We start from the raw sequence: 17195 nt of genomic DNA on the forward strand, positions 1-17195 counted from the left end.
ATCAATACGGCTTTTTTCAGGTTATATGATGTCTACAAATGTCTAAACGAATACATCCAACAGCAGGTGCTAAATTGCTAATAAAAAGAGTTTTAATAGTTCTTACATTTAATAAGTTTTTTGGGGGTATCATTTTGACAGATGTGTCCATTGTTAAGTGATAGGTGTCCAAGGGGACTAGCACTAAGAGTTTGTGAGTTCAAAATGGAAATTGCTTGCTACATCTCTCTTTGTGACCAGCAAACGTTTTTAACCTACTTCTGCATACGTCTTTCGTGTTCTTCACTCAGAAATCGGCGATAAATTTAAAAATAATCAGGGAAATACTTAAAAAGCTGGGGCACATTTTATTTATATATCGGTGCTATTTTTAATGGTGCCTTATTTTCATAAATGGTTTCTCATTCTGCTTCGCAAAATTTCCCCGCTCTATACCTAAATGTTACTTACCTCTCAAATGCTTATCTATCAACTGTTCCTGATTTTTACTCAAAAATTTATCTTTGTCACTCTTAATCCCTCTAAAACTGGCAACTTTTGGTTATAAGGCTGTGAATTACACTTAATGACAATAATTGCTGTTATTGATTTCTTTTATTTCAGAAAATGTATATCAATTCACATTCTCTTACCCTGTAAATGTGTGGCATTAATATCAATAATAATTTAAGTACCCCGGATTATTTGTGGACACCCCCCCCCCCCCCACTACGTTGAGATTTGTCCTTGATTGGTTAAGAGCTATGGTTAAAAAGCGCTACGTCAAGTGTATCTATGTCATTATTAGGAAGTTCGGTATTTTCAGTCCTAAAATGTTCCTCATCGAAAGACTGTTGCGCGCAGTGTTCAGAATTGCTTTAATTGGTATCCATCCGATCCATGATAAATAAAGCTAAGCTAAATCATATTAATTTACCAAAATAACTTTGTATAGTTAAGTTGCTAATAAGTGTTCCACATTTTGTCAGCTAATGTTGCATATTCTGCAGGTGGAAGTATTAAAGATATGCTTTTCAAGCAAAAAATCCATGATAAGTAACACAGAATCACTGATTTGCGTCTTTCGTTTTTTTCCGGATAGGGGTCGTCACAGCGGAACTCCGGTCCACTAATAATTGGCAGTAGAGTTTTACGTGCTGGCTTGCCGGGCCTAACGCAAACCTTTCAACGAAGGAACGCCCATTCACGCATGTCGTCGCATAGAAGACGCTCTAACTGAGAGTCGAACGGGCAATATTTAACTGTGAGAGGCGACAACGCTACCGCAGCACCACCAACGCGGTTAACACAGAATCACTCATTTCATAAAAAATACTGAATCATGCTGTTCCATTAAAAATGTTTGTTAAGCATAACACCATCATTTTAACCACAATGTGTATTTCATAGTTTATTTATCTTTGTTTATTGAGTGCTTTCATTATTTAGTCACACATAGGAAGTCTGGACTTATCCTGAATCACTCATTTTAGCCATGTATTTATTTCAGTTTGCCAAAAAGTGGACTGGCAAACAAACTCTTTTCAGCGGATCCCAGTGCTACATTATAGATATCAATTAACATTATGTGGATAATCATAGAAGCATTAAGAACAGCACAACAGAATTATATATGCAGTAAGGCACAAGGACCAGTGCATGATATAGATAATTATCTGATGCTTAGTGATTCCAGCAAAAGCATCACCACCTGTAGGCATGCTGTATCTGTATTAGGGTTGCCACCTTTGCAAATGGCCAAAGTGGGACATTTTTGGTACAAAAAATCACATTTTAAAGGCCGACACATACCCACGGCCAGTAAAAAGACAGAACTTATCTTTTTTGCCTAAATAAAAGCTTATTCTTGTAGCATTTTAGTTGCTTATTCTGTTTCTTATAACATTTAGATATTTCAGATACAGAATAACTGTTTTATGCAACGATTACATAAAATATAAGAAATAATTTTGTCCTAAAATCTCAGGACATTTGCCATTTTTACAATTTTTTTGTCAGGACACAACTGGCCAAAGAGGGACTGTCCCTCGCAAAGTGGGACAGGTGGTAACCCTAATCTGTATTCCTTAGAAAATGATACCCAGAGACTCCTCCCAGTAAACTCAGAAAGCTCCATCTTACCATAAGAAAGTCAAATGTCCATCTTACAACTTGTTATTGACCCCCTCCCTATGCCCCAAGATGATCATAGAAAATTTGTGGCATTCCTAGAGGATATCCTTATAAGTAAGAGCTCATTAATCCTAGGTGACTTAATTTAGCCCTCTGTAGATTGGAGTACCTATACATCCAGTGTTGGACCATAGACTGGTGTACCTACACATCAAGTGTTGGATCATAGACTGGTGTGCCTACACATCCAGTGTTGAGTATACATAACACATTTTGGAGTAGGTTGACAAAACTCACTGGATCAACTTGTCCTCAACCCACCAGGATCTGGAACATTCTCAACCTGGTTTTCAGAAATTTAGCTTCTGCCGCTTCCCTTCCCTTGGCTGACACCTCACCAGTTAAGTCAGACCATCAACTTGTCACCTTTATTCTAACCCCCATTCCCACAGTAACCAGCACCAATCTCTTTGGAGACTTCAAAAAGTTAAACCTCATACAATTATACGATGAAATTGCTTAATTTACCAAATGTGCTTGACCCTAGAAATGCCAACAACTTCACTAAGAATCTTCCTGCCCATCTGGAAAAATGCATTCACCTAGCATCTCCAACCAGAACTAAATCTAATGGGAAAATCAAAATGAAATCACCCTGGTGGTCAGTCAGTATAAATTGTATAACAAAACAAAGAAATGTCTTAAATTATCAAGAAGAGTCAGAACTCCTCACCATGAGAGTGGTATGAAAAACTTCACTAAGAAACTGAAGGCCACTATAAAGACCAGTAAACTATCCCATGAACTGAGGTTAGCAACGGAGGCAAAGGATAACTACAAGTTCTTCTTCAGCTATGTCAGAAAACTAAAATAATTCACAACACCTTTCTAAACTTTTCCACAATACAGCCTCTCACTCAAACCTGAACAACTTTGCAACTATACTGGTAAATAAGGTTGCTGCCAGTTTCTGCCTTGAAACTCCAGTCTCTAATCCAATCATCCCCAAGTCACTCTCCCCAACCATCACAAAGGATCGAGTCTTTAAGGTAATCTTTCAATGTATGGTGTGATGAGGTCACTAAAAAAGGCCAAAACATGCATGTCCACAGCTAGTAGGCTTTGGGTTTATTTGCCCAAATGTATGCATAAAGACTTAAAAATTAAAGTCTTGAGCATTCAGAAGCCATGTAGCAGAAATGCTGTTATGTTCGTCAGGGGTAATTTGCATATAGCTCATTTGCCACCATTATAGGAGGTTTAAGGTATAATACAGTGAAAACTCTAGCTGGCCTATTTTATTTGTTTTACTGAATGGTTTGCCTGTGTGAACTTTTTACCTTTTAGTTTTAATGGGTATCTATGTTAGACTTCATACTCATACTCTATACTTCCTGATAAACTAACTTATCAGCTATATGCCATAAATCATGTTACTATTTGATAGACCACTCCTAACCAACCAAAGTTTACTTTGAGAGACCAGCTATCCTATACACATCTAGTCATATCCTCTCTCCCTTGAATAATTTAGAAGAGACCCACATATAAACGTACTCTAGGTCATTGATTGTCTGTAATATTACTCGATTTTGCTACTAAATTGGTCCCAGAGTTGCCAAGTTTTTGCTGCCTGGTTTCTGATGTCTAGCTGAATCTTCCCTTCCTTTCATCAAGGAACACTTATTTATTTAATCAACTCTTGTATAGTTGGAGTCTTTGAACTTTTCCAGTTTCTTGTTATTACTTTCTTAGACAATAATATTATTACCTATAGTAAATAGTCCTCCTTTCCATTAGATTTTTCTCTCTCCTGTAGTCCTGTGTATTGCAATTCATTTGTTAATACCAGATTCTCCTCTACTGTCTTCCTTATCAGGTCCTCTATATCAAGTTTATATTTATTCAGTTTCTGAAATCTCTAGAAGATGTGATCTTAGGTTCTCCTGCTTCCTTCCTGACATCTCCAGCAATTCACACTCACTCCTGGAAACATTTCCCCATCTAGCCCAAGATATAAAATATTTGTGTTGACATTTCCACCAAAAATTCTGTATTTCCTAGCCATGATTGATACTCTTGGTATCCAAACCATCCTCTTTTTCTAGAAATTTACCCAAGACTTCTCTGTCGTTGTGAATTATTCTTTGCTTGAGGCAAAGCAGCACCCTTGCATCTTGAGAAATAACACCCGTTTCTCCCAACATCTCACTTTTAATCTCTATCATCCACTTCACTAGTGCAGGCCAATTCTCCTTTTCCTTCTTAGCCCAGCTAAGCAGAGATATCTCAACAGGCATTCATAAACAATATTTCTTCTATCTACCAATTCATAAATTTTCTTTTTAGCTTCCCAGCAAATAATACCATCGTCATCCTATAACTGATGCTGATACCGTATCTTAGGGGTAGCTTGATCCCAGTATCAAACTATTAGCTGTTTGTTTTGTAACTTCTATTTTCAATGTTCCTATTTGAAACCTGTCTTCCTTCTACTGTTCCATTATTTTATCAGCTAATATTCTGTTTAGCCCTTTTTAATGTCTTTCATCAGAGCTGTTTTAGGTGCTTCCTCTTTTGCTTCCCCATATCATTTCCATTATATCCCCCTCCTGCTACTGACTCTTTTATGTGTAGCGTGTCCATCAGAGGGGTGTTGTATGTCTTGTTCTGGCACCTAGCAAAAAAAAAATATATATATATATATATATATATATATATATATATATATATATATGGGTCTATGTTTCTTGATCGAAATGACACAATCTTGAACAAGAAACATAGAGACCCATAACAGCAAAGGTACACTACATCAAAAGTGCACTTTCGCAAAAGCCAGTTCTCCAAACTGGAAAAAAAAACAAGAAAAAAATACTTTAAACAGTATTTTGCACCCCCCATGTGTGGAGGTGTGCCCTGCACACCCCCCCTACTTAAATATACTAACTCCAAGACCGCACTACAGTGGGGAAAATGATATATTTCCTTATCCCCATTGTAATGTGCTTTAGAGAACCGGCTTTTGCGAAAGTGCACTTTCAGTTTAGTGCACTTTTGCTTAAATGGGTTTGATCTGGTTGTCGAGAAAGTGTGTTTTCGACAATCAGAAGCAGACCCATATATATATATATATATATATATATATATATATATATATATATATATATATTTCATTGTTGTTGAATAAGCCAGATATCAGGCACTGCCATGTCCCCCAAGGTTGCCAGGAAAAGCATCTTTTTCCCATGCCATTCCTGGATTTCTGCTTTGCCAGAGGAATCCCTGTCCCCTTTTCTCACTTTCTCTTCTCTAATTTGCTACCAAAAGGTTTAACCTAGTTATAATAAGTGGGAAAGTATGAGCTAGTGAAATACTTGAGCACGCAGATCTAAATCTATATTTAGAGTTTTCCATTTTTTTTAGAATTAGTTGAATCTGCTGCAATGTTTTTGTATATGATTGTTTTCTAGATTCCTCCTAATTCCTTGCCAAACAGATCATTACATAATTCCTTTCTCTATACTCCAACATTCCTGGACATGTTCTCCTCAAGTCCTAATTTCCCTCAGTATTAATATCCAGTGCCTGTGTTTTATGGGCATTTATTTTACATCCTGAGACCTTGCCAAAACATTTGAATATTCACCATAGTTTTGGGAGATCTTCCTTCAGTTGCCTTAATGTAAGCAAAATATCATCTACCGACATAAAGAGTTTTAAGTTTAAATCTCGCCATCCATAACCTTGTATTTCAGTGTTTCTAATCATATTCACTAACAGATCAAGATAAAGGGCAAACAAAAGGTGAGACAAAGGGCAACCCTGTCTGATGCCCCAAGTAATTCTAAACACTTTTCATAGGTTAGGTCTCCCCTTGACCTGTGCTTGGGAATCTGTATAAAATCAACTCAACAAGAGCCTTGTATTAGTATGCCCACTCAACTTGCTCAGTAGCCTTTTTGGTATCTAAGCCTATTGAGCGTGTTTGACATTTTGAAGACACCACACCTGGTATTAAAACCAACATATTTATCACAAAAAATTGAGCACTTTCATTGAATATAATACTTAGAACTTAGGAGTTAGAGAGAGATTTTTCAGCCTACTCTATGAACAATGCCTATCCAATAAAAGGGTCTCATTCAAAAACTACACCATTAGCTTCTATTCCTAAAATAAAATTAAAAAACAGCTGATGTTTCCAACCACCACCAAGAGCTTTATTGTTTAAAATTAAAATACAATCCTGAGTGCTTTCATCTTTATGCTTAAGACTTCATCAGAGCAACCCACTTTAAATCTTTTTTTTCTGAACTTTCTGAACAGGATTTTTATAATTTATTGAACAATAAACCTAATAACATTTTTTTAATTTAAGCAAATGTGAAAGTGAGGCACTTTTTTCCTTGAGATGTTAGATTTATGAAAGCCAGTAAAGGCAATGGCCTAGTAATAATGAACAATGCTAATTATAAACTATGTCCAAACTGCTTGGTGATAAAATTATGATTTGGTTAGCAAATATTTTGTTATGAGAACTTTTAGAAAGGTTGATGACTTACTGGATCTTTTGAATCAAGGTTATATTGATTTGGCATCTTATGAGTTTTATTTGTTGAACAACCCCAGCTAGGAACAAATTTTGGGATTCTGAAAACACATAAAGATACTGCCAATCCACCATTTAGGGCTATCATTTAGTGCGGCAAATTAAGACTGTCACTATAGCTTATTACCTTGATAGTTTGTTAACCCCTTTGACTTGGAAGACAGAATATTTTTGAAGGATTCTTGGATCTTCTTGGATTTTTTAAAAAAAATATAAATTCTAAGGTACCAAAAATTTCTCACCATTTGTCTAGTGTTGGATATAGTGTTAACAATTCCTTTTTGTTTGATGTTAACGTCTATCAACAAAAATGTGGTGTAGCTATGGGATTAAAAATGGCTCCAACATTTGCTTTTTTGGTTCATTGTTTAGTGGGAAAGAACTGTTTTACCAAAGGTGGAGTTATTCAACTATGTCTCTTTTTACAAGAGATATATTGATGATTTATTTTTTTATTTGGACAGGCAGTGAGACTGATTTTGAATTTTTTTGAAACAAATTAATGAAAGTATTAAAGGACTAACTTTTGTCATTGGTGATATAGGAACTTTTGTTAATGTTTTGGATTTAAATATCACCACTGATATTGATTCCAAATGTTTTATTAGTACCTTACACATAAATAAATCTTTTACTAATAATCATTTGCATTTTAAGACTCAACATCCACATTTTATGAAATGGAACAACGTAAGAGGGCATATTATCAGTTTAAGTAGGCTGATCAGCCAAGACAGACTTTTTTTAGAGAAGTAGACTGCTTAATTAAACTGTTAATTGACAGACGTTGCCCTAAATCTAAGTTAGGTAAGATTAGGCACAAGGTTACTTGTTTAAGGCACAGCAAATATCCACCTATTTTAACTAGTGGTTTCATTTTGAAGGGTGATAAAGCCAAGCCCATGGGTTTGAGAAATGTCTTTCTTTTCCAATCCCTATCAGTGCTGACTCCAAATAAATACAAGGATTAGTACCTGACAATTGGAAAATTATTTTAGGCAATGATGAGTTAGTCTGTGTTGTAGATATCCTTCCACAGTTCATTTATAAAAAAGCTTCTAACATTAAGACGTTATTGGAGTACAGTGGTTGCAATTTGGCCTCTGCAGGTTTTGTCCCTGTAGGGACCTTCTTGTGTTTAAATTGTAAACAGCATAGGTACATTAACTCCACACACAGTGTTAGTCTTAAACATCTTAGGAAGCTTATTACAGCCAAGCAAAGATATAACTATAGAAGCACTGGATTAGTTTATTTAGCAAGCTGTTATAGTTGTGAAAGTTTTTATATAGGGGGAATTGTCAGAACACTTTCTTAAAGGATTTATGAAGATTGTGCTGCTGTTAATAAAAAGGATTTCACCAATGCATTAGCTAAGCGCGCTTTTGATTGGAGCAATTTTAAGAAATTTTTTTTTTTGTATTAGATAGTGTTGACAAAGTTCATTTACTGCCTGTTTTAATAATGTATTGAAAATCAAGGAATTAAAATGGGAAGTTGCATTAAGAGCTGATGAAGTGCCAAATTTGAATGATGTTATTAAAATCAAATGTCTATTAAAAACAAATTATTGTAGATGACCCCTTTAAATCATTTACAGGCTCTTTAAAAGTTTTTAACAGTTATTTACATTGGATAATTGATCTGGAGTGTGTTATATAAAATTTGTTATGGTTGTCATTAGTTCTGAAGAAGTTCTTGTATTAAAGGAACAAAAGTACCAAAATGTTTATTTGTGTCTTGAGTGGCTTTTTTCATTGTTTGACATTTATTTTGTATACTTAGAACTTCATCAGAAAACACAGAAGACATTATAACACTTATTTTTTTATTTATTTTTTTTTCCAAAGACATGCATCTGGAGCATTTCTCCCTGGGCCTCCACTGAAAACAGGCTCCGTGGAACCTAGTCAGACTTTCCCGGTCAACAAATGTTAAATAAAATAAAAAAAATAAAAAATAAAAGTTTTGAGAATGTATTAGGGAACGTAGTTGATATAAAAAACAAAAATTTAAAAAGTGCTTTATCCATGTACCTTGCACTTTAAGGGGAGGAGATCTGAATAACAGGTTAGAAATTAAAGAACTGAAATGGCAATTTACTTTAAACACCAGTGTTTTTCTGTGTTTGAATGATACAGTCAGTATAAAATGTTATCTGAAATCACTTTCAGACAGAAAATAAATAATTAAATTAAAACATCTAATTAAGTCATTTTACTTTAAATTATAAAATAAATAATGAAATAATCTTTTCTGTTTTCATATTGGTCATGCGGGCAAGTTTGAGAAATCAAAAGTGATAAGATTGTTTTAACTCTGTATTTAAATAAGTGTTATAACGTCTTCTGTGTTTTCTGATTCTGATTCTGATTTCTGATTTCTATTTCTTGCCCGTGTGACCAGTATGAAAACAGAAAAGATTATTTCATTATTTATTTTATAATTTAAAGTAAAATGACTTAATTAGATGTTTTAATTTAATTATTTTCTGTCTGAAAGTGATTTCAGATAACTTCCTTTTAGTTTGCCGATGTAAAAACACACACAGCTACTACATTGGGCAATGTACACTCTAAGTATTACAATCAAATTTATTTTTAACATATCTCTTTTGTACTGTAAAAATATGTATTTGCCCACATTAATGAATTTACACCATTTACACCACCTACAGGCTATTCCACATCCTTCTGTGTTAACTTCTTGTATTATTAATTGTATTCTCATCATGTTATGTGACATCCTCCTCCCTTTTCTGAATTCTGTTTGAGCTAGGGGAAATTATCTTGTGCATTAGCTTGTTCAAGTTTGCCACTAACATAAACATAAATAACTTATAATCATGTTTAAAACTGATATTGGGCAGTAGGATGAGACATGGAGGGGATCCTTTACCTCTTTGAATACCAGAGTTAAAACCACCCTTCTCCAAGAAGATGAAAATTCCATTGACTATATTATTAAATTAAACAAATTTGTCCATAATCCATTCACCCTTTTTCTCATCAAGTTTCATATCTCTGTTGGTATAACATCTCTAACTGGCATGGCTCCAACTACTATTTACCTAAGTCCATGTCAACTTCTTTGACTACCTCTGACCTATATAAATCTATATGATATTTACCCAACACCTATATAATATGTCTGCCCTTGGCATAACAATTTTTCCTGTTTGTGGCTCCTCTAAACTATAAATTGCCCTCTCATATTCTTACTGTCTTAATCTCAGTGCCAATGTACTGAGGATTTTTGAGGAGTTCATCATATATGATTTTCTCGTTAGAATCCTTTTATACCCAATTTCCTGGACTTTGTGCTTGGTTTTACTCAGATGTTGACTTTTTTCCCTTCCTAGTTATACCTCTGCCCATAAGTGGCAGATCCAAGTAAGACCATAATATAACTGCCTCCATGCCTGTTCTTACCTTCCTTTCTGCTCTTCTTCTTCTTCTTCCTGTCTTGATCTCCTGTCTATGTCCTCCTTACACTTACCCCACATTTTTACTGTGACCTTCACTGGCTTATTCAAATTTTCTTGTAGAATTTATTTTACCCGGTCCCTATAACTACTATGGTCTAACTTATATGCTGAGAATCTTCAATGCTTAATCTTCTTCTCTTTCTTGGGGTGCATTTTTTCTACTGTAAGAAAGGCAAAGTCTGAATAGATAACTGGTTCCACCTCTTCCTTCTTTATCTGGTGTAAGTGTTCATATAGAATGTGCCCCATATCATTATTTGACCAAGTGTTATTCCTGTTTGAATAATATGTATGGCCTCATTTCCCATCTTTCTCAATTGTACCTGACAATAGATCCACAACCTGTAGACCATTTAGCAGTTTCTTCATCTTTTTCTCCACCATAGTAGGCTTATTACATAGCTGGGGGTTAGAAATATCACCTTTCTCATGAATCATATTCCAGTCTCCTATAACCACTGGCATCCCCTTCTTGACACCTGAATATATCACATAATCTCCTCCTAATCTCCTTGATGTTAGTCCTTGGAGGTGTATAAATAGCCACCGAGGTAAATAACTGACCATGTAAAAAGATTTTTATTTCTGCATACCTACCCTTTCAGGTCTTCTATGCTCCTCCCATTTACCTCTGGGCTAGTAGGTGTCTGATTATTAAAGCCACTTCCCCCTTCCTTTAGAACTTTGCATGTCCTTCATGATTCAAATGTATCTTGGTTAATGCTGCTATCTCTGCCCCCCCTTTTCAAGATTGCTAGTATCCTAAGTCTCTTTATGGGGTTAGTTATACTATCAACATTCCAGCTTAGTATAATAATATTCTCCATCTTGATCTCTTGATATCACGGCCTGTCTCTGTCCTGTTATTCCAGTGTCCTCATTATCCCTCTTCCTATATTGATTCTCTTCCCTTTTGTGATGTTGGAGCAGTCCTAATGATTTTGTAGGATACTTTAGCTCCATTAGCCCTTTTCTTCCATACAGATTGCCTGGAGTGGTCATAACTTTAAAAGGAGTCTATATCAGATGATTGAAAGCTTACAAGTCCGAAGCTCACAACTTCGAACTGCAAACCTCGAAAGCTGACAACATCGAACGTACAAAAAAAAAAATTCTAACTACAAAAAAAAAAAATGCTCTATGCAGGGGGGGCAAGCCCCCCTGCACCCCCACACCCCTGCTACTTAAATATACCAACTCTGAGCTTGCACTATAGTGAAGTAAAGGGAAATCTTCCCTTCCCACACTCTATGGCGATCTCCGTTCTGCAGTTCATTTTTGTCAGCATTTGGGGTTTGAAATTCAAGGTTGTGAGCTTCAGACTTATCAACCATTGATGTTCCAATATAAACCCCTTTAAAAGTACATTCAAACTTGAACAAAATAAATGTATGCACAAAAATTTATTGCAGTCTTCCAAGGAGTAGGTGTATGAAGCCAAGAATAGCACCCCCCATATGAACCCTGGGCATCTTTCTTGCTGCTTCTGTCTCCATCTCCTTCCTGTTTTAAGCCATGCTGGATTTTCCTCCCTATCACTCATTTTAGCAATTATTTTCCTTTTAATACTATATTTCTTGTCATAATATATAAGAACTGTTACATCTGACCACCAATTTTTGTTACCACATGTTTTCTCATACAATTCTAGTTATCCCCTCATTATTAATCTTTGTAAGAAGAGAAAAAATAAGCACTCTAGTTCATGTTTTGAGTGTACTAGGGAAATAGGTGTAGTCACTGCTCTGTTTAGAACTTGTTCATTTATTTAGGTCCCTTCCCTCAGCAACACAGAGTTTTTGTCAGATCTTAAGTATGCTCATTATCGGGGGGGGGGGTGTACCACATGCTCTCTTACGTGTCCCTTTGAGATTAAATGTCAGAATTCCCTCAGCAATGTTCAACACCCAATGTTTCCACCTATCAGCTTAATATGAAATTTGATGAGTCTAAGAACTGCAAGCAGCAAGATACACTGAGATTAATAATAATCGGATTCATGTTAGATCCATGTGGTATCTTAGGACCCTGTGTTATTTTAAGCATGGCCAATGACTGTTTTATAGGTTCTAATTACAGACTTTCTCTTTCTGTCTTGTCCATATTCCTATCTCTTCACTTCTTTTGGGCTATTTCAGATCTCTCCTTTAAAACTTAGTATCTTTTGAAAAGAGGGAAAAATGCACATGGTCATCTGCTTGGTTCTGATATCTACTGGGTAAGTTATGAGCATGCAGATTAGGTTGCCTGTCATCAGAGGACATTGTCTGTGGGGATCCTTTACTTTCTAGTCACTTCATCTGGATCCTTTATTGCTTTAACTCCTCTCATCACAATAGCTTTCATATCACTGGATAGAGAATCTTCATTTTACTCCCTTGTGCTTAGCCATTTTAATGGCTGGCAGAAAAGTCACCCCCTTTCTTCTAGATTCTGGGGTGTAATCCTGATCAATGAAGATCTGTGATGATCCATAGATACATTTTGCCCCTGGTTTCCAGAACTTGGAACACACGTGCCTTACCCTCCTTGAAAAAGGTGGTAGAGCCTGCAGGTGGTTATTGTCAGGGTGCAAAGGGCTTCTGGTTGAATTGTCTTGTATGCCCTATAATCCTGTGATCCTAACCATGCATGCTCCAAGTGCCTTACTAGTAGTTTGCTATGTATGATAATTAGATGCTTTGCAGCATAGTTTCATAGTTTCATAGTTTGGTACTAGGCTATCTGCCCTGGGGCATTTATAATCCTAGCCATAGTGATGTGGCTTTCCCCACCCCATGTAATGGTACAAAAGTGAACAGAATAGATTTAGAATACTGTGCCTCTGTCTTAGTAGTGACACATTGAAGACCCCCTTACATAATATAATTAGTTTACTGTGCCTCTGTCTAGTAGTGACACAGAGATGACCCCTGGGGTAAACCTACGATCTCCCATCCACTCGTCAAGATTTCTCTTGAAGAGAGTCAGTGAGGGGCTCTGCCTAACATAAACTGGGATTCTGTTCCAGAGTATGGGAAGCCTCTGAGTTATGAATCTGTCCCTCCAGCATGTCCTATTCATATTTGTGCTGAGGTTCAAATCTTTAGCTCTCGTGGTTCTGATGGATTTGGATTTTTTGAGGTGGAGCATGTCCATCAATTCCTGGTTGGACATGGCCTTGTACGTCAGGCACAGATCACCTCTGAGTAGGCGGTATGCTACTGAATAGAGCTGGAGTTTCTTTAGTCTGGCAGCATATGACATATGTTTGAGACCCTTGATCCTCTTGGTGAGGTACTTTTGGGGACTCTCTAGCTGTTGCAAGTGCCGGGTGAGGTACATACCAAATGGGGCATTGTACTCAATCATGGGCCTGATAAGGGAGGAGTACAGGGGCACAATGACCTCCTTGCATCTGGATGTGAATCCCTTCATGATAAGGTGGGCAAGGTAGAAAGTCTTTCTAACCACTTTGGCAACATGGGTGTCAAATGAGAGGTCACTATCGACTTGGGTCTCCAGGTCTCTGATTACTTTTTCTGTACTCAGTGGGTTACCGCCTATGTGATAATTTGTGGGCACTTTGTTTTTTCCAAAGGGATGACTATACATTTTTTGGCATTCAGTTTAAGGCCATGACTCCGGCACCAGTTGTCCATTTCAGTGAGGCCTTTCTGTAGGATGTATGTGTCAGCTGGTGTATCGACTATGGCGCCTAGTTTGCAGTCATCTGCAAACTTTGTCAGCCACAACACTCCCATGTTTGCTTTCACATCTGAAAAATAAATGCCGAACAAGAGGGGTCCCAGGACAGAGCCCTGTGGGATATCACTTGTCACTGGCTTTGAGTCTGACATGGCTGCAGCGATTTTGACTTTATGGGTTCTATCCTTTAGCCAGTTTGCCACCCATCTTGTGACATATGGATTTATATTTAAGCTGTTGAGCTTGTCTATGATGCCAGAGTGGGGTATTGTGTCGAAAGCTTTAGCCAAGTCCAGGTAGGCTGTATGGACTGCTTTGCCCACGCCAGTGGCTCTAGTGACTGTTTTGAAAAAGTCAACCAGGTTTAAAAGGCAGGATCTGCCTTTTACAAAGCCGAACTGGGTGGGATCAAGTGTCTGTAAGTCCCCAATGCCTCTGTTTATTAGTTCCATAATGATTCTTTCCATAGCTTTGCAGACCAGGCTGGTTAAGCTTATGAGGTGGTAGTTACCAGGGTCAGTAGAGGTGCCTCCTTTGTGGAGTGGGACTACTGTTGCTGTACGTCAGTTTTCAGGTACATATCCTGTAGTAAGGCTAAGGTTAAATAGCATTTTTATGTGTGGGTTTAGCTCCTCTTGGAGTTCATGTAGTTCGCAACCCAGGATACCGTCGGGTCCCATTGATGCTGTGTTTTTAGCTTTGCTGAGGGCGGTTCTCACCTGGACATCTGAGATGACAGGGAGGTTACAGTCAGCTGAGATAAGTATTTCTTCTTTTGGGGGTGAGGGAGGGGAGAAATTTTCACTGAACCTGTCTGCCAGAATGTTGGCAATATCTGTGGGTTCACTGTATTTTTTGTCATTGTGAACTAACTCTGAACATATCTGAGGGTTTCCGCCTAGGTTTCTAACATAGCTGAAGAAAGCCTTGTGGTTATCTTTAGTGTCCATAGCGATTTTTCTCTCAAAGTTGGCCTTGGATGTTTTTATGAGAGAAAGTAGCTTTCTACTAGTGCTGATCAGAGATGCCTTCTCTTTATGGGATTTTGCTCTGTCGTGCAGTAGCTTCCTTCTTTTGTTATACAATTTGTTTATGGCTGGGGTCCACCAGACAGGATGCCTGCCCTTGGTGGAGAGGGTCTTGGTTTTATTTGGGATTGCATGATCCATGCATTCTTGGAGATGTCCGTAGAAAGCATTTGTGAAGGATTCTGCATTGTGGGATGTGGTTTCCACTGTCCCAGTGGGCTTAAAGGATACCATCTCGGTTTTAAGAAGTGTAAAGTCGGCTTTTGAGAAGTTTTTCACTGTAGTCTTTTGTCTTGGGGGTGGAGGTGGAATATGTATATCCAGGGTGATGAGTTTGTGGTCAGACCTCACTAGTGAAGGGTATACTTCCGGTTTGGAGCACTTTGTCCCCATGTTTGTGATGATCAGGTCTAGTATATTATCTCCCCTTGTGGGAGAGGTGACTAGCTGTTCCATTGCGTTTGAATTTATGAATTCCAGGAACCTTTGGGCTAGGGTGTTTGGCTAGAATAATGCACCCAGTCTATGTTAAGGTAGTTGAAGTCTCCCAATATGATGGTGTTTGGTGAGACATTCATATCATCCAATGTCTTCAGGAAGGCTGAGTGGGGTTCCTGAGATTGGGAGGGTGGTCTTTAACATGCTACCAGTTGTATAGCAGTTTTGCCTACGGTTAGTTGCACCTGGATGGTCTCTGATGCTTCATGTGTTGCCACTAACCTGGAGGTGTGGGTGTCCTTGATGAATATGGACACTCCCCCTCCCTTTTTGGTTTGGCCTGAGTTTTGGGGACAAAAAGCATGATATGAGGTATAGCCTGGTAGCGCTGGAGTGCTCTCAGGAACCTTGAACCAGGTTTCAGTTACTGCACAGACATCAATGTCCTCCATACTGAGGAGTGCTTCGAGAGCCTGCATCTTGAGATTTAGACTTCTGGTGTTGAGCAGCATTACCCTTAATTTTTTTCCATTTTTGTTTTCTAAGGAGGTGGGTTTGTCTTTTCAGCCTTGCCTAAAAAAGGCACTATGGGGGAGGCAAGAGCCTTAGCCAATATCCGAAAGCCCAGTGGTGACAGATGAAAGCCGTCCCTTGCAAAGCAGCGTGGCTTGTCCAGCATGTCATCCCAAGCAGACAGACATTGGATCCCCCTAGAATGACACCAGTATTTGAGCCAATTATTAAAGCTGGTCATCTTGTCTTTGTATAGTGGCATCATTCTTGGTGAGGGAAAGATGCTGCTCAGGGTCAGGGTCATACCAGCCTGGGCTACATAATCAGAGAGCTCTTCTATGTCTCTTTTCATGTAGTCCAGGGAGGTACGTCTCAGGTCATTCACGCCGGCATGGACAATGACGGAGTCATATTTGTACTTGCTTTGGAGTGACCTGAATGCATGTGTTATGTGGCGGATCCTAGCTCCCAATAAGCAGCTCACCGTTACCCTCTCCTTGTTCAGCCTGGTAAGCGGAACGTCAGTGTGTCTGACTATAGAGTCACCTATTACTAGTGTATCAGGCATGGTGTTTGGCCTTAAGGGCTGTGATTGTTTGGCACACTGATTTATTGAAGTATGTGATGCCTGTGTTATGTTTTGAGGTGGTGGATTTTTGGGTGTCTGCTTTGGGAGCCTCTGTTGTTTTGGTAAGTTTTTTGTTAGAGCCTCCGAGTATGTCTTTGTGTTTTTATGTGTTTGGTTTGCAGTCGTGGTAGGTCTATGTGGGACTGGGTTTGGTGTGTGTGTGGTTACCTTCTCCTCCTGTCTGGTCTTGCCAGTCCTGAGTTGAGAGAGTTCAGCCTCCAGTTTGGCTATATAGTTGCATCTCTCACATGTATTTGTGTTGGTTGGGAGGAGGAGAGGGTTGTCTGTGTACATGAGACAATTGTAGCATTGTCTCAAGATTCCCAGATTAACCAGCTGAACCGGAGAGGATGCCAGCAATCTACCACTCGACATGCTAGAATATTATAAGGGAGTGCTGTGCCTTTAAGGGAAGTGGGTACTCACAGGGAAGGTAGGTGGATGTAGTGCTTACTTTAGTTAGCGAGTGCTTACCTAAAAGAGAGATTTTGAGAACAAGTGCTAGGCTTATAATAAAGCAATTAGACTAGGTTATTATAAGAGTAGAGCTTTCTTAAGGGAAAATTTGAAGAGCACACTTGGCGGAGCCAGAAAAAGTTTAACCTTGTTTAACTGGCGCTGCGCTATGTGCACAACCACGCAAAGCCGTGCAAACGCGGATTTTAAACAGGGAACTTCAAAAGAGCTAGA

This window comes from Protopterus annectens, chromosome 2.part2 (assembly GCF_019279795.1).
Source record: "Protopterus annectens isolate FY-2018-M chromosome 2.part2, PAN1.0, whole genome shotgun sequence".
In the NCBI taxonomy this organism is placed as follows: Eukaryota; Metazoa; Chordata; order Ceratodontiformes; family Protopteridae; genus Protopterus; species Protopterus annectens.